This window comes from Podarcis muralis, chromosome 17, assembly GCF_964188315.1.
Source record: "Podarcis muralis chromosome 17, rPodMur119.hap1.1, whole genome shotgun sequence".
NCBI classification, from domain to species: domain Eukaryota; kingdom Metazoa; phylum Chordata; class Lepidosauria; order Squamata; family Lacertidae; genus Podarcis; species Podarcis muralis.
In genome coordinates, this window is record NC_135671.1 from 33,060,532 (window position 1) to 33,078,727 (window position 18,196).

The following is an 18,196-nucleotide window of genomic DNA, read 5'->3' on the forward strand; positions in this document are numbered from 1 at the left end:
CACCGCAGTGGTACCTATTTATCTACTTGCACTTTGACGTGCTTTTGAACTGCTAGGTTGGCAGGAGCAGGGACCGAGCAACGGGAGCTCACCCTGTCGCGGGGATTTGAACCGCCGACCTTCTGATCGGCAAGTCCTAGGCTCTGTGGTTTAACCCACAGCTACTAGAGTGCAAACTGCAAGAGTGGTACCATCAAAATGAAGTAGACGGTCCAGGGCAGCCCTCGCCAACCTGGTGCCCTCCTGATGTTTAGGATTTCAACTCCCATCAGCAGTGCTGGTTGGGGCTGGTGGGAGTTGCAGTCCAAACCATCGGGGGGGGGGCAGGTTGGCGAAAGCTGGTTTAACGAGAGCTGAAGAGCTGTCAGGCAAATGAGAACCATGGATAGTGTGGGCTGTCCAACCGGTCGACCATGATCGACAGGTGGATCTCCAGGTGATAGTGGTTGATCACTTGAACTTTCCCGGCCCCTTGCTGTTTTCTTGATTTGTGCAGGATTGCTAAAACGGAAGATGGAGTTGGCACTGTCCGGCTTTATATCTGGTGAGCAATTTTTGGTGTGCCCATCCAAATCCCCCCCAAAAGCTTTATAACCTTGGTGTTGCCCCCCCCCCAAAAAACCCTCAACAATTTCGACCTGGCCCCCTAAAAGAAGGTCAACAACTTATAATTCTCCCTTCCCCCCAAAATGGGTAGATCACTGCCATTTTTTTTCCTGGAAGTAGATCGCAGTCTCTTGGGAGTTGGACGTCCGCATGGTATTGTGTGTCATTCAGACTAAAGAGCAAAGGTGGACTCTGAGCATCCATAGGGCAAGAGGAAAACATCACTGGTTCTTTGTGTCACCCGACACACTCCTGAGGCTGTCAGACAGCAGGACTCAATCCCTCCTTCTGACTCAGCAGCAGTGCCTGAGAGCAATGGATACTACTTTGTTTGGCCAACTATCCCAAAGCCACATGCACCAAGGACTAGGTTCTGACTGCCAGGATCCCTGATCTGAGACGAAGGATGAGACAAACTGTCAGAAAAAACAGCGAGCTATGGAACTCAGTCCCAGAGGAGGTTGTGATCGCCACCAACTTGGATTGTTTTAAAAGAGAGTTAGATGAATTCATGGAGGAAAAGGCTTTTATCTGCCCCGAATCTCATCATGTCAACAAGTTATAGCATTAAGGAAGGTGGGACTTTTCCACTTTCTCCAGACATGCATAATTTTATAGATTTCCGTAGTGTCACCTCTTACACTCCTTTTCTCGAAAAAAATAAAATCCCCAAATGCTGCAAACTTTATTCACAGGAGGGCTGCTTCATCCCCTTGATCATCTTGGTTGGCCTTTTATGAACCTTTCCCTGCTCTACAATATCCTTTTTGCGTCAGGCAACCAGAACTATACACAGTATTCCAAATGCAGTCAAATGATAGATTTGTATAATGACATTATTATGTCGGCAGTTTTCTTTTCAATCGCTTTCCTAATGGTCTCTATCATGGATTTTGCCTTTTTCACGGCAGCCACACACTGGGTCAACATCGTCATCAAGCTATCCACTACAATCCCAAGGTCTCATTCCCAGTCATTCACTGCCAGTTCAGCGTATATGTGAAAACAATCCCCACCCCCACATGTCTCATTTTACACTTGTTTATATTGAATTGCGTTTCTCATTTTTACTGCCCTTTGGGGTATTTGCCATTTTACTGCCCTATTCATTCACTCTGGTATTTTTGGAGCTCTTCACAATCTATTTTTGTTTTGACAACCCTGAAAAATTTAGTATCATCAGCAAATATGGTCACCTCACTTCTCACCCATAACTCTAGATTGTTGATGTAGAAGTTTTAAAGCACAAGTCCCAATACCTATCGCAGGGCAACTCTGCTTTCTACATCCCTCCATTCAGAAACATGTCCATTATTTCCTGCTACTTAACCAGTTCCTGATCCACAAGAAGACCTCTCTTCTTATTCCATGACTGCTAACCTTAGGGGGGTTTGGTGAGGTACTGTGTCAAAAGCTTTTTGAAAGTCCGACCACACTATGTCGACTGGATCTCCTCTATCTATATGCTTGTTGACAGTCTCAAAGAACTCTAATAAGTTAGTGAGACAAGACTTTCCCGTACAGAAGCCGTGCTGGCTCAGCTTCAGCAAGGCTTGTTCTTCTATATGCTACTTTAGTTGATCTTTCATCATACTTTCCACAGGGTTTCCTGGGACAGACTTTAAGCTAACCAGCCTGTAATTTCCAGGATACCTCTTGGCTTCCTTTTTATAAATTGGTGCTACGTGGGCTACTTTCCAGTCCTCAGGTACAGAGGCTGATCTGAGGGACAAATTACATGTTTCTGTTAGACAATCAGCAATTTCGCCTTTGAATTATTTGAGAACTCTTGGGTGGGTGCCATCCAGACCTGGCGACTTCTCAGTTTTAATTTTGTCTGTTTACTCTAGTAGGTTTAGAACTTCATTTCTCATCACCACTATCTGCCTTAGTTCTTCAGACTCCCTTCCTTCAAAAGTTAGTTCAGGCATAGGGATCTGTGAAGACAGATGCAAATAATTCATTCAGGTTCCCTGCAACCCCCTTACCCTCCTTTAGCATACCTTTGACTCCCTTGTCATCTAAGGGTCCAACCACCTCCACACACCATCTCCTGCTACTAATATATTTAAAGATTTTTTGTTGGTGGTGGTCTTTATGTTTTAGTAATGTGCTCCTCAAATTATTTTTTTGTATCTCTTATTACCTGCTTGCTCTTCTTTTGCCATAGTTTGTGTTCCTTTTTGTTCTCCTCCTTGGGACACAACCAGTGGCATAGTGTGGGTTGCTGGTACCCGGGACAGGACAAGCTTTGCGCCCCCCTGGCGGATTGGGCAGCTGGGGTGGAAATGGGTCCGGGGGGGGGGGCATGCAGAGTCCACAAGGCACATGGCTGCCAGCGCTGCTGCTGCTGGTATCCATGTGCCTTCCCAGCTTGGCAGCTCCATCACCTCCCAGCTCAGCAAGCCCAGGGGCGGGGCAGGTGGCTGTTGCTCCTGGTTGTGCCCCTTTCAGAATTTTGCACCCGAGGCCACTGCCCCTCTGGCCCTCCCCCCACACTATGCCACTGGACTCCACTTCTATTTTTTTGAAGGAAACTTTCTTACCTCTAATGGCATCTTTGACTCTGCTGGTTAGTCTTCTGTGATTCCACATATGCAAAATTTTGCATAGGTCTGGTACAAAATTTTGATTCCTTGATCTGCATTTGCCTGCTCGTTTTTAAAAAAGAGTTTCTAGTCCTTGTGGCTATGGATATACGGCAAAAAACATGCATGCCATGCTTGCTGAATTCAACAGGGCCTAGTGGGTGGATCTTCCATGCCAGTCAGGGCACCCTGTCCCTTTAAAACTGCCTGCCTGCCTGGTTGTGACTTTTGCCATTGCACTATTTCTTCTTGGGAAAAACCCAGCAAGGGCACAAACTTCAAATACTAGGCAGAAAGTCAGGCATGCAAATTAGAAATGCTTATGCAAAAATGAGTATATTTATACAAGCTTAATTATTTTATTTGTTGGACAAATATCACTGCCCTTATAGCCGAGACCTGCAAATTAATTCCTAGAGACATTCCCACCCGCTGCTATCCCAAGCAAGACAGGAGATAATATATTGATTCAGATTTTTTTCTGGAGGGTAAGATTTGGATTGCCTTGGTTTGAATATTTTTGAACCGTTTAGGGTTGTGGTTATATGGAGCTCTGTGCAAAGCAGAACCCCATTTCAGTGCAATCATAAATAACTGGGTTTCCCGCGAAATGACCCTGGAACACTTGCTTCTAAATAATAACATACAGGTTAAGTACACTTTATATGAGTATAAATTCATGCACAGGATTTGCAATGCTGCTTACTTGCTGTGAATTAATTAAATTAATTTTAAAAGGCGCTAAAGTTACAATTTGTATAATTCACTTTCTAGAAGAGTTAAAGCCAAGTATTTGGATTCTGATTTTTAAGATGTTGAGCAGTCATGATCCAGCCAGTTGAACATTTTAAAGACTTGCCAGTTTCAATAGGAAAGTTATCAGCACTTAATTAAACCCCTATAGAAGCCCCTGAGACCTAAAAGCAGTGAAGTTTGACTGAATTGTGCCCAATATATTTTTCTTTTTTGTTTTCAGCCTAATCACTGATAAAACCCAATTTTTAAAAGAAACATTTAGTTTTATTTTATGAAACACTGATTTATTTATTTTTTTAAAAAAATTGCTAATAAGGTCTCAGGTGGTTTGGAAGTGGTGTTACTTTGGTTGTATAATTAAACTGCGTATTTCTAATTAAATGATAATTAGTTAGCATACTAGCTTCTGAAACACCTCCCCCCCCCAGTGTCTGCTAGTTTTTTGAGGATCAGAAAATCAGATTTTGTAAAGCCACTTGCATGTGAAAACTTCAGCCCTGACCCAACATTGCACCTTCTTTATTTATGGCCTAGATTTGCAAGCCTGACCTCCCATTGCTAAGGGGCCCTCGTGATGAAGAACCCTGTGGAAATCCGATTCATTTCCTCTCCTTGCACCTCAGGCCAACATCTCCCATTCACCTGCTTCTGACTTGCAGGACCAGTGGTGTAGCGTGGGGGGTGCAGGGGGGGCCGGCCGCACCGGGCGCAACATCTGGGGGTTAGGGTTAGGGGGCGCAAATCCACAGGTTAGGGGGCCAAATCCATGGGTTAGGGGGCACAAATTACTTGCCTTGACCCGGGTGCTGACAACCCACGCTACACCACTGTGCAGGACACAACAGAAGCAACAGCCCATTCACAACCAGCAAAACTACAGCACTCTCCAAAGTGAGAAATTCAGCTATTATTGAGTTTCATTCGCTATGTGGCAATTGACCTCTTTAAGGCCCTTCTCATTCACACAACTTTCAGAACAATACTTGCCAACTGTCTTTGAAAGAACTGGTCTGTTGAAACTGCTCCCTTTCCTCCGCTCTACCTCAGTCCCAGCTCACAACCAGCAGTTCCTATTTCCTAGTTCCAAAAATATTTTAAAAGGAACAACCAAGGGCTTCATCTTCGAGCTGATATTTACAAGCAGGGTTTGGAAATAGCTCGGCGCTTTTGCACTGGACGTTAAATTCCATTCTCAACAAGGAAGGAAGGGGGAGGGAGTCCGAACAATGCCAGGTCCGTGGGACAGGTTAAGGGCTTTTCACTCATATTATGGTGGTTACATATTTTTAGCCCCAGCTCAAGCCTTACAGACAGTGGCACTCAAGACCCTACTTAGGAAACATGCTTCCCCCCCCCCCCCCCCCGCAATCTTACTAGGAGTTCACACAAAATAAACAGTGCTTTTCTCTTGAGTTTGCACAATAGTTGCCTATCTCAGACAGTACTTTGCTATGCACAACTGCTAACTAGCTCCTTTCTCTGGCTGTTTGGGACTTCGCTGCTCTCATTGCAGCAGGATTGCTTTACCCGTCTTCTGCCAAAAAAATAAAATGCAAACATTTTGTCCTCTTCAAATTCTTTATCAAGAAAGCCTCCTGCCACTACTACAGAATTCGGCTGAGATATTTCTTTTATGGGCTTTTCAGCATTTCAACCTTGTGGTTAATTTCCTGGTTGTGATTTGTTGACTTTCTCCTTCCTTCACTTCCAAAATTATTAAATGAGTTTTCTTAAGAGGAAAAAGGTGTAAAATGTTAAAAAATAAATAAATCTTACCATACCATTCCCTGGGATGTTCCCCCGTTCCCGCTTGAAATGAATGCAAACTGTGGAAAGAGCATAATATGCTCTTGCCAAGCTCCCAATCATTTGCACAAGGCTGGCGCAAGAGAACTTCCTGGTGGATTGCGCTCTTAGAGTCTCTGTCATCTTTTTATGGTCCCTGGGTCTTTTAGAAACCCTGAGCACAGGCACTTATTTTCTCTGTGACTGCAAAACTTTTCTTTTGTTTTTTGGACATGATAATTCCAAACAGAAAATGCTTGGCAACTGATAATAATCCGTATAAGATGGAAATGAAAGGGTGAGAACCGAGGGTGTCAAAGCTATGGCATTAGCTGTAAAAGCAAACAAAAAAACCTCTGCATAAAACTTGAAATTCTACTGTGGGGGGAAACGGGGAACCAGTTACTGAATACAAGGGAAACCCATTTGCATCATTTTAAATGCGAAAATTAAAAAGGTGGAGAAATCGTTACAGGTAATCAAGTGCAACTTCATAAGCCAACTATGATTAAAAACACAGTTGTCAAGCATTAAAATATTTTACACATGCATATGTTTCAGTTGTATATCTGGCATCTATGAAAAGGCTAAATCCTGCACTTTATTCACATTCACAAAAAATTATTAGCCAGGTAAGACTTGTCTCAGATATTGGCATTTTCTCTCCTGCAAAGCAGATCTACAAACCTGCACCTGCCATGAATCAGACCCTATGATTCATAACTTGGATTTAGTTAAAAAAGAAATACAAAATCTACCACCTTTTCTTACCAGAGACAAGAGAGTCCTCTTTCCCGGTCAGACTCCACCAACACACTGTTCTGGTTCAAAAACAAAGACTGGATCTGCTGGAAGCTGTTTCTACCCAGAAGCTGCTACGCAAAAAGTCGCTGGTATTCTCCAAACTGCTGGTTGCTAAAATATTGCCAAGTGGGGGGGAGGGGGGGAGCAATTTTTCACAATGCTAAATGTCCCAGTCTCTGAAAAGTCCTTTGAGGTGTCTTATATGCAGCAAGCAAAAGCAGAAACCTCATGAAATTCTGCTCTGAAAATGCAAACACGCAAGCTGGATAGTTTTATAGGAGCCAAACAAATATTTCAGACATAATTTTCACTCCAGAACAACTGGTTTCCTTCTTGTGCAACCTTCCTCCCACCTCCAACCCCAGCATCCTGGTACAACCCTTTTGTTGAATCTAACTAAATATCAATCCTCCATACTAGATTTGGAAATGGAGGTTAGCTTGATTTCTCTCACCAAATCAAAAAAAAATGTGCATAATTTTTTTTTATATTTCCACTTGTTAGTTAATTCAAATCTGCAAATATAAAAGTAATAATCGGTCAAAAATAGCGCTTAGAGCTCAAAAATAAAATACATAACAAATAGGGACAGTAAGTAAGGATATTGCCAGGGAACAATTCCCACCTCCCCCACAAAAAAAACCCTTCTACTAGTCTTATTAAAAACCATTCCAGGGGTTATTCAAAGAGATAGCAAGAATTCTGAGAAAGCTGGTGTTGTACAATGACACGTAACTTCATATCAGAGAAAATAATATTTTGTAGACCTAGTAAGCCAGGGGTCAGCAAACTTTTTCAGCAGGGGGCCAGTCCACTGTCCCTTAGACCTTGTGGGGGGACAACTATATTTTTTTTGGGGGGGTTAATGAATTCCTATGCCTCACAAATAACCCAGAGATGCATTTTAAATAAAAGCACACATTCTACTCATGTAACATCATGCTGATTCCTGAACCGTCCGCGGGCCGGATTTAGAAGGCAATTGGGCCAGATCCGGCCCTCCGGCCTTAGTTTGCCTACCTATGTAATAAGCCTTACTAATCAATTTGCTTGTTGACCATAGGTCTTTTCTTTTCTCTTCTCTTGGTCTTGTCCTCCCCATTCCCACATTTACAGGCCTCAGATTAGGAACAGATAAAACTGCAGGCAGGAAGGCAGTGACCATGCAAAGGGAAAAATGGGGAGCACAAGAACTGGAAAAATAACCGTGCTGGCATCAAACAGCAGAAGGGCAAAAAAAGCAAATGTGGATTCACTTGCATCGATTCGTTGCCCCCTCAACTTGCAGGAACTATCCAGTCCTTCAAACGGGCAAAATTTGATATGGCGTTTGGCGGCTGGAATGCTAGGTATTAAGGAAGGCATGGAAAGGGGTGCTATATTATGCCATCTAAATGGGGAAACGTGATTTGGAGTGTGGACGCTCAAGAGCCAAAATGATAGGAGGGCTTTTGTGGTTGGAATTTGGCAGGAACACTACTGGGAGAGTCGGCTATACTATATCCAAATTGGAATAAAGGAAAGGAGGACTCAACGAATAGGTGGAAGTAGACGGCGTAAAGGTTTTAACAAACGCCAACCTTTATTTTTGGAAAGTTGCTGTTGTTGCTGCTGCTGTACATGTCATGTTTTATTGTTATTTAAGGCTGAGAGGGATAAAAATCCAAATGCATAATAGCAAAAGATAAATAAATGAATGGTATAAAGCATTGCTCTTTCTCCCTCTCCTTTTGAAGGCAACCATACGGGTAACGTGGAGATTCAAATCCTCTTCAGTGACTGAGAGTACAGTTTTCTGGATGGCTTCCCCTTTACTTTATTTTTCATAACATTTAGGGTTTTTTTATCTATGCCATTTAAAATATTTATAACCTTATCTTTCTGGCAGACATCAGGTCTCCAAGGCAGAATTGAAGAAACATGGGGCCTTTAAAGGGGGGGGGGGCACTGATGTCCAGAAAAAGTACCGTGTGCCAGCTACTCCTCTTTGAAGCGTCTACAGAGACCCCACAAGGAAAATGCTCCTGTTCCCCACACACTGACATACTGGGCAGGTTATGGGCCCTGGGTTTTCCTAGCAACACCAGTGGTGACCAGTGACCAAAACCGTTGTGTGGAGGGGGGGGGGGACCAATGGTATTAACTGTCATTCCTCCCCGTTAGGTAATTGTAAGACTGGATATATATTTTTAATGAAATACATTTCATTGCTTTTACAAATACAAAGTGTGAACAAACTAAGAATTACATATCTGTATATAGAGATTCTCCGAATCTCGGGACTTCCCCCCCCATCCCCCCCCCATGGAGTCTCAGTTTAAACATCTACAACTGCATATTCATCCATACTCCAAATTTTATATCGAACCTTATCATCCACAATAATTTTTACACTACAAGTGAATCAAAATCCTGCTCTTGTTTCCATCTGCTTACAGTGGTCACCTAAATAACTTATAATTCCCCCCACCCCAATTCTTTAATTAAGTTATTTTCCTCTTGGTGTCTGAGTTTTCCCGTCAGCTTTGCCATTTCGGCATAGTCCATCAGCTTGGTTTGACATTCTTCTCTGGTAGGGACTTTTTTAAGACTGGATTTAATGGTCATAGTGCCCCTCTTCTTTAGAAGATCCTGTTTATCACTTCTTTTCCTACTACGAAATGTGCTAAGCAAGCCCTGCTGCATTTAGGGGTTCCCTCCTGCTCATTCTACTGAGTGGGACACTGGACCTCTGTCCTAAAGTCTTGTTCATGTGGGTCACAGCCCATAAACATTCAAGACTGTGATCTTGCATCTGCGTGGTTACTCGATTATTGCAGCATGAACTTTCATGGGCAATGGTCTGCTTCATTAGATGCAGGACACAAACAATTAGCCCACAACGTCTTAATTTGCGGAAAAACGTTTTTTTGAAAAAAAATCCCTAAGCCGCGGGGTTAGAATTTCACCAGACACAGGAAATATTATGGTTCCTGCACCAACCACCCTGGACAATTTTTTTGGGGGGGGGGGGGAATCGTAAAATACTGCTTATCTCATTGTTATTTGGCAGGGGGGGCCACAGAGGAGTGCCTGCACTCAAACTTTAAACTACAGGTACCGGTAGATTAATGGTTTTATTAACAGGAGAGTCTGTGTCATTTCATTTCATAGCTTTAAACTCCACAGCAATGATGCTATATTCTTCTGACTCTTCATTAAACCCAAGCTCTTGCCTTCTCACAAATCTTTTGTTCTCATCTTTCTTATTTGAACTAATATGATTCAAAGATTTCTGTGGGTGTGTGGGTGTGCGTGTGTGCACATGAATACACACACATACAGACTGTTGCCCTAAACACTTTATGTGAAGAGAAGGTGACCATTTGCCAGGGCCATAAACTTAGGTCCCCTTATTGCAGGCCTACTTATTGCAAATTGTGAGTATATTGGATCAGATGGCTTGGCTGGATCAGGTAAACTTAGCCTGTCTCTCTTTCCCTGCATATCCTGGACTGCCAATGCTCAACTGAGTTTCCAAGGGCAAGGCTTGAATTCTCCCACAGTCCCACCACTTTTAAAAAATGAAATAAAATCAAACCAGTAGCTTTTCTTTTTCGTCTTTGGAATTTCATTTAAAGCCGCTGATCTACTTTGAAATGTCCTCTTAGCTGCACACTTTTTGTAGTTCAATTCAGACTATGGCAACACTCTTAAACTTTGCTCTATTCAAAAGCACTAATTCTTGCCAAAGGGTGAAGGGGGGAGAAAGGTGTCGTGTTTGGCTTGTTTGGCTTTAGGCGCCTCGCTGAGAAGGCTCCTGTCAAAATTAATTGGGGGTCCCTGGAAATGGGTAAGGGAAAGCTGAGGAAGGGGGGGAGCAAAATATTTGGCCTGTCCTTTCTTTAGATTTGGATTCCACTCCCATTTTGTCAAGCAGCCCAGATCCACATGGATACACACAAACACACGCATGCATGCATGCATGTATCTGAGGTGGAGCGAGATTTGTTCAAGGCAGAACTGAATTCAAAGTTTCCAATTTTAGAATGAAAAATGTTGGCTTAAGAGAGATTATCCACTGACTCAGGTCCACCTTTTCCCGGCACTCGCCGTGCAATTTACTCCTTTCCAAGTCAAACTCTGCACACCCATTCTCAGCACACATGTGTCATTCGGGCTGCAATCCTAGGCACATTGACTCAAGAGAAAGCCCCATGAAATATCATAGGATTTAGTTCTGAGTATGCATGCAGAAGAGTGATGTTGAACAGCTGTAGTTGACTGCACACTTATTCAGGAGGAGTCAGGGCTGCGGACAGGACCTTGTGGGCCTCTCCTGGGGAAAGTGATCCTTAGCCACAACTCTGAGCCCTGAGCAACGTTCACCCATTTGCTTGCCCTCAGCACCACGGAGACCAAACCAACCAACTAACATGGCATCAGGCTGAAACAAGTACCCTATAGAGACAAGTAACCAGGTGCAGGATAAAGATCAGAAAACTGTCAACAACTCAGACCAGCCTCTGCTGTTCCACTTCTGTTTCACTGCAAGTAGGTTCCACAGGAGAGCATATATAGGGGCTACTTCTAACAGAAACTAGTCAGGACCTCATTGAAAGCATGCTCATTTGAGGGTTTCGGGAATCAGGACACAGCCTGAAATAGGAGCTTGGTATCTCAGTCCTAGGGACGCGGGTGGCGCTGTGGGTAAAAGCCTCAGCGCCTAGGACTTGCCGATCGAAAGGTTGGCGGTTCGAATCCCCGCGGCAGGGTGCGCTCCCGTTGCTCGGTCCCAGCGCCTGCCAACCTAGCAGTTCGAAAGCACCCCCGGGTGCAAGTAGATAAATAGGGACCGCTTACTGGCGGGAAGGTAAACGGCGTTTCCGTGTGCGGCTCTGGCTCGCCAGATGCAGCTTGTCACGCTGGCCACGTGACCCAGAAGTGTCTCCAGACAGCGCTGGCCCCCGGCCTCTTGAGTGAGATGAGCGCACAACCCTAGAGTCTGTCAAGACTGGCCCGTACGGGCAGCGGTACCTTTACCTTTACCTTTTATCTCAGTCCTAATCACATACAGGGCCAGAGTAGATACTATGCTGGAGAGGTGTGAACAGCCTCCATTTTTGAGGAAAAGGGGTGTTGTTTTCTTTAACTAAAAGGCAACCACTGGAGTCTATCAGTTCCAATGGAGAAACTCAACTCTCTTCCCCTTCTGTCATTCTTCTGCACAGAATTGCCCTCCCTGAGCTGCTTTATTCCAGCAGAGAAAAGGATATGGGGGTCCCATCTCTTTTCCCTGTGGGTGGAAAAGCAGCTGGAGGAAGCAAACACCAGGGGGGACTTGCAGAAGAGGGTAGGGTTAGGCGGCTGCTGCTCTTCTGCTCATGACAGCAGCCTCCAGAGCTGTTTTCCAGTTTAAGAAAGGATCGGGATAATATGTCTGTGACTCCTGCATAGTGTCCATTTTGGCCCTTCCTAGAGAGCACATTCCACTGATTTCAGCGCAACTTACTTTCCAACCCAAGTATGCTTTGGCCTACAGTGGCATGCAATCTTTTCCCACAGACAAATGAACAGAATGGCTATGCAAACCTGAGCTTGGTGTCAACTCAGCAGTGCCACAGAGTCATCTCCTCCTATATTTCATCCTGTAGAGAACAAACATGCAATCTATAGTGTAGCACGCATGTGTCAGCCCAAGACATTTGTCTCCTAAGGAGTGGCACTGCATAATACCAAAAGGTGCCCTCCAGGATCCTCTTCAATGGCACAGAAGGGTTTGGGGTTTTGTGCGTGTGTATGGCTAGCCCCTCCGAAACTTTCTAAGGGTTCATAAAGCTAACAGTCCTTGTAACATAGTAAAGGTAAAGGTACCCCTGCCCATACGGGCCAGTCTTGACAGACTCTAGGGTTGTGCGCCCATCTCACTCAAGAGGCCGAGGGCCAGCGCTGTCCGGAGACACTTCCGGGTCACGTGGCCAGCGTGACAAAGCTGCATCTGGCGAGCCAGCGCAGCACACGGAAACGCCGTTTACCTTCCCGCCAGTAAGCGGTCCCTATTTATCTACTTGCACCCGGGAGTGCTTTCGAACTGCTAGGTTGGCAGGCGCTGGGACTGAACAACGGGAGCACACCCCGCCGCGGGGATTCGAACCGCCGCCCTTTCGATCGGCAAGCCCTAAGCGCTGAGGCTTTTACCCACAGCGCCACCCGCGTCCCCCTCCTTGTAACATACATACATCTAAACAATCATTATATCTTACCCCCCCCCCACTCCCCCAATTCTGAGTGAGACTGGAAGTCAGCTGAAATTCCTTCTAGGGCTGTGTTTACTGAGAACTCGCTGCATCTGTGATGATAGACTGGGCAAGAGATGTAGGACATAATATAATGTTGGAGGATTGGGAAAGATTGTGGAAGAAAGGGATCAAGTTCACTGCATGTACTGTGTTAAAGGAAAATATAAAGAAAATGATGTACAGATGGTATTTGACCCCTGTAAAATTAGCAAAGATATATCATAGCTGTGACAATCTATGTTGGAAATGTAAAGAAAAGGAAGGAACCTTTTATCATATGTGGTGGACCTGTCCCAAGGTGAAAGACTTCTTGGAAAAGATTTATAATGAATTTTAAAAAATGTTGAAATATACATTTATAAAGAAACCAGAGGCCTTTCTTCTTGGAATAACAGGCTTGGAATTGCCCAAGAAAGATGTTAAATTATTTTTGTATGCTACAACTGCTGCTCGAATTTTACTTTCCAGTGCTGGCTTTCAAATCTGCATCCACAAAACATTAGCCACAATGCACAATGTATCCTATACTTTGCTATCAAATGCTACTGTTTGATGCATTGTTTCTCAAACCAGCTTACACTGTGCCTAATTCATTTCTAACCAAGGTACGAACACCTTTGCATGGGGTAAAGACATCCCCACTCTGTCAGCATCCTCGGGTCTGTACACAAACAAAAACGAATCTGACACAAATGAAGCTGTGCTGATGTGAACATCTGGGGGGAGAGGGTTGTGAAACATGAGGGGGGGCAGCTTCACTGAGCTCTAAGGTGGTGATGTGAATGCCACCCTAGAATTCTTTGAGAGTTGCATCCAAACCTTAATCATGCCTTTGGTGAATGAATTTGGAGCACAGATGGGAAACTTGAGGACATGAGGGTTGCTCTTCTCTCCCCCCCCCCCTTTGGCATTGGCTTAGAGATGATGATGGGACAGGACACACATGCATAATAAAACTGATTAGCAGGAGTGACATCTGAATTTTTTCTGACATTCTGTTAAACCAAAGAGCTGTTTCCTTGAGGTTAAAGGGTTGTAGGACACATTGCAGATTTCATATAAGTAGTTTATTCCAAAATTAGAAATCCAACTAAACTGTGAGTCTGCTGTCGTTTCGCATTCACTGACACCAATCAAGATGACTCAGTGTCTACCATTTTTGCACCAACTGGTGTGGAGCTTCAAACAAGCCCTTCTGCAATTCACACATTGTAGGCCAGTTGTACTGTGTTTTGCTGGCTTTCTACCACCAAAGTCAACAGCAGATGTGGCAACGCATTTGCTAGCAGATAGGCCTGTGTGACTTAACTATCTATCTACTTCCACCAACAAACACTAATTAATAAATGGTGATGGTGATAATGACGAGGATTCTGTCCCAAACAGATACATGCAAAAGGTCAGGTCATTGCAATGTGGCTGTTATTAATAATAATCATTATGTCCACACCTAGAGTGACGCCCACACGCCAACTGGTTCCTCAGGTAGCTAAGATTCCCAGGAGGCTGGGAGAGAAAAGTGGCCAAATAAGTCTCTTGCCCAAGTACAAACAAGATGTTCCCAGCAGGAAGCCAGAAGCTTTGTTCCACAGGTAGAATTAGAGGCACCATGTTTTCTTTGTCATTCAGATGACCATCTCTCTACTCCCCGACTGCTTCGTTTCCGTGAAGTGCCTTTTAACCCCCTTCCTAAAATACCAATTGCTTAGAATGAAGAAAGTGTGTCCACAGCCTTACAGTCCTTCTCCTTTAGGTGAAACTGGACATTTTGCCACAACATTTCTCTCTCTCTCGTTTGCAAAATGGAGGCCGCTGTTTGTGGGATGGATGGACACATCAGCCATCATCCCTGACAAGCAACAATCCTGCAGACCTGCTCCCTGAGAACAAAAACCCAAGGAGTTTCAGGAGGGTTTATACTCCCCACCAAGCATGATGAGGGCTGCAACCCTAAACACACTTACCTAGGAATAAACTCAAAGGGGCTTCCTTCTACTCGTACACAATTGCACTGTAAAATCACCATCAAACGGTACGTTTCCCTTCAGTTTGTCCTACAACCTAACAAAGCACTACCCAAAAACTGAATAATGCATTGGTCCTATGTTTGTTAATGTGACAGAAGTGCACACTTGCAAGATGGCACAGGAAGTCACTTGCTGCCTACCTGCCACAAAGTCAGCCATCTCCAAAGCTGGCCCAATTGTTGCTATGTAATGGGGGGGGGGGAGGAATCCTCCAGCAGTGCAATTTGGTAGATATTATATTTTCGATATAATAGTCTTGGGTATGGGTGGATGGGGGGAAAGGCTATTCAGTGTATAACTTGCCTTACTTTAGAAAAAAGAGCCCTCCTGCTCTTTCTGCTGAGAGTCCTGGACTTGTCCACCCACAAAGCCCTGTCCTGGAGGTATCACTGACTCAATAATTTTGCAAACTTCTTGGAATTATTATTATTATTATTATTAGATATCACCTTTTAAAAATAAAGTAAAACTGAAATAACTGCGGTTCAGCTGTCAGGCCTTGTTGGTGCAATCCCCTTCACACGCAAACACTGCGGAGCATCGCGTGCAAAAGCTGACCCGGCCGGCCTACACTGTCTCGTGGAAATCTCCCGGTTCCCAGGAAGGAAAGAAAGCAATATTTAATTCAGCTGCTGCGATGATCAAACGCTTTCGGCTGCATCTCCTTCGTAGTCCTGACTGCCTTACCGGAATTAAAAAACGTTAAAGCAGAAGGGAAATAGAAAAAGGAGGTGCACCCAAAAAGTTACCCCCAAAAGTTGCTTTAAAGAGAGTCTAAAAAGAACCTCAAGCAGCTGTTTTTAGAGCCAATTTCCTTCTTCCTCCACTCAGATACAGCCCCCCCCCCAAATAGTTTTTTTTAAACACCTTGTGCAATAAAAATAAAATCCATTTCTGCAGATCCGAAGGCGCTGGCATTCAACCAGCAGAACAAAGCAAAACTTCTCGCGTTTGCGCAAGGAAAGGGAAAGTGCGGCGCTCTCCAGATCTTTGCGCAGGACTTGCCGCGCCGGGAAGTTCTCCTGCGCCAGCTTTTGCGATGGCTCCCGTTACTTGCGCAGGAAAACTTCCCAGCAGACCGGGTCCTTGGCTGTCCTCCCCGCTATCCGGGGCCTGCCGACGGGCGCGCTCCGAGGCGCGCACCCCTTTCGCCTCCCAAGGGCTGCCCGCGCAGTGCCCGCGCAGAGCGCCGCGGGGGTCCCTCTCCTCCCCCGCTTCCATTTTCAAGGCGCCGTTACTTTTTCTCTCGGGGTAGAGACAGGCGCAAAAAGTCTGAAATAAAACCCTGGAATCGCCCCAAGAGACGGTTCTGGACTTTATCTCCTCACCGCTTCGCGAGGCCTCTTGCGCTGCTTGGAGCTTTTCTGTTTTGGCACAGAGGAAAAGTCGCGCGGGGGGAGGGGAGGTGGGGACGAGAGAGAGAGAGATCGAAGAAGATCCCCAAAGATCGCTTTGGCCCCCACAGCACCAAGTTCGGAAGCAAGGGCCGGTACCTAGGTTCGAGGAGTCTTGGTGGCTACAAGCACGTCACTGCCTAGTTTAAATGGGCTGGGGGCATTTAAGATGGCTAAGCAGTTCCACCAACAAGTTGAGGGAACACGGTCTGCGCTGGAGCCTCGTTCACACGTTCACGCGCGCGCAGCGAAGGGAGCCCTGCGCTCACGCTCATCCCCCGGTGCCCCGCTGCTGCTCCTCTCCTCTCCCGTCTCTCCCTCACCCTTTCTTTCCCCGACGGCCGAAGTATCAACTGTAAGCTCCTCCGGGCAGCGACCTCTTTATGCCGCTCGCAAAAGCACCGCGCGGCGCGAAATAATAGCAATAAATAAATGGAACGGCGACGACAACGGCAACCTAAGTAAGGACTTTCCTCCGAGCGGCTTCCGAGAACTTCCTCCCAGGGAAGGAGAGGGCTTTTGGCCTCTCTGGCTCTGGGTCACCCTCTTCCCCTATTTTGGGGGTAAGATAACGGCGGGCGCGGATCCCTTGCGCAAAGCTGACAATTGTTAAAGACACGATTTGTACAAAACGGGGGGAGGAGAGGAAAGGGAAAGCCGGAGGGGCACCTGTGGACTTGCTTGACCTGACACCGCTTCAAATGAAAAGGCGCGGGTATTTGGGGAGGGGGACCTCTAGGTTTGGTTCTCTCTGCCTCTTTTCTGTCGCCACTGGGAAAACATGAGTCTAGGGAGAGGAAGGGGGACCCTCCGGCACCTCCACCCCCAATTTGTTCTTTGTTCGCAGAGAATGCAGCGGCGCCTTCGACCCGGTGGTGACCTTCGCCCATCCTGACTATCCCGGCCGCCACCTCCCTCTTCGCGCGCCTCCAGGGTTAGCCACACCCCGACCCGAAGGAGGCTTTGATTTCGCCTGTTACTTTGCAAAGTCGAAGCCCCCGGGTAGGGGCGGCGGCGGCGGCGGCGGCGGCCGGGCTCTGGCAGGCCGAGCACAAAGGCGGGATTGTCCGCCGCTGCTTCGGAGGGAAAGTATTAATCAGAGAGGAAATTATTGATTTCCACGGCACGTACCATGACGGTGGAGAGAATTTGGCCCAACATCAGAATCCCATATATATTTTTTATCCTCAGACAAAAATTAAAAAAGGAAAAAGCCAAGCACCACCAAGAGCAGGCAGGAGGACAGCGCAATCTCTCTCCACAAACCCTTCGACTTCTTGCTGCTGCTGCTGCTGCAGTGGAGCAGGCGGCGGAGGAGGAGGAGGCGCAAAGTGTGGCTCTTCGGCGAAGGCCCGAAGTGGACGAGCGGCGGCTGCAAAGTCCGGCGCGGCGCAGGCGGGGAGCGACCCGCCCAAAGGGGACGAGCGTTCGCCCGGCACCGGGCAAGCGAGGAAACCGCGCTGGCCGCGCCTGGGCTCGCCGATCTTCCCAACCCCGCTTGGATCGTGTTTTACTCGCGCGGCTGCTCGAGTCGGAAGGAAATTGGCCTCCCAAAGACTGGAGAAATGCCACTTTCTGTGCCGCCCGATTTGCAACACTTCCAAGCTGGAGCGGTGCACTTTAGCGGAAGGGAGGGTGGCGGAGCGAGGGAGAGAAACCGGGCGCGCGGGGGGGGGGGGGGAGAGGCAGAAGTGGGGAAAGGGGGGGGGGAGAGAGAGAGAGATAGAGACCGAGCAAGCGGAGCCGCGCAGTGTGTTAGGAGCTCCCGTGGGCTTTCCACTCTTTCGGGGACTCGGGTCCTCGCTCCTTCCCTCCCTCCCTCTTTCTGCCCCGACCTGCAGCCCCACTACTGCTCTATTTCTGGGTGTGGGGAGAGAGGGCGTGTGAGTTAGAGAGCGCGAAGGAACCGCGCGCTCCCGAGTGACTGGGCGAAATCGCGCCCGCCGTCGCCGCCTTCG

General features: G+C 46.4%; 1 protein-coding gene across 2 annotated transcripts in view; it reads right to left on the reverse strand.

Annotated features, from left to right (window-relative positions):
* The window catches only part of NFIX (nuclear factor I X), a 254,720-nt gene extending 236,975 nt beyond the window's left edge, over positions 1-17,745 (reverse strand). Inside the window, exon 1 of one of the 2 annotated variants that reach the window (XM_077921269.1) lies at positions 17,370-17,745. The gene's annotated coding sequence lies outside the window, so the exon portion shown is untranslated. Of the gene's footprint in view, positions 1-6,506; positions 6,622-17,369 lie in introns of those variants that run through there. The other variant, XM_028711582.2, reaches the window with a different exon arrangement.
* Between the last annotated feature and the right edge of the window lie 451 nt (positions 17,746-18,196).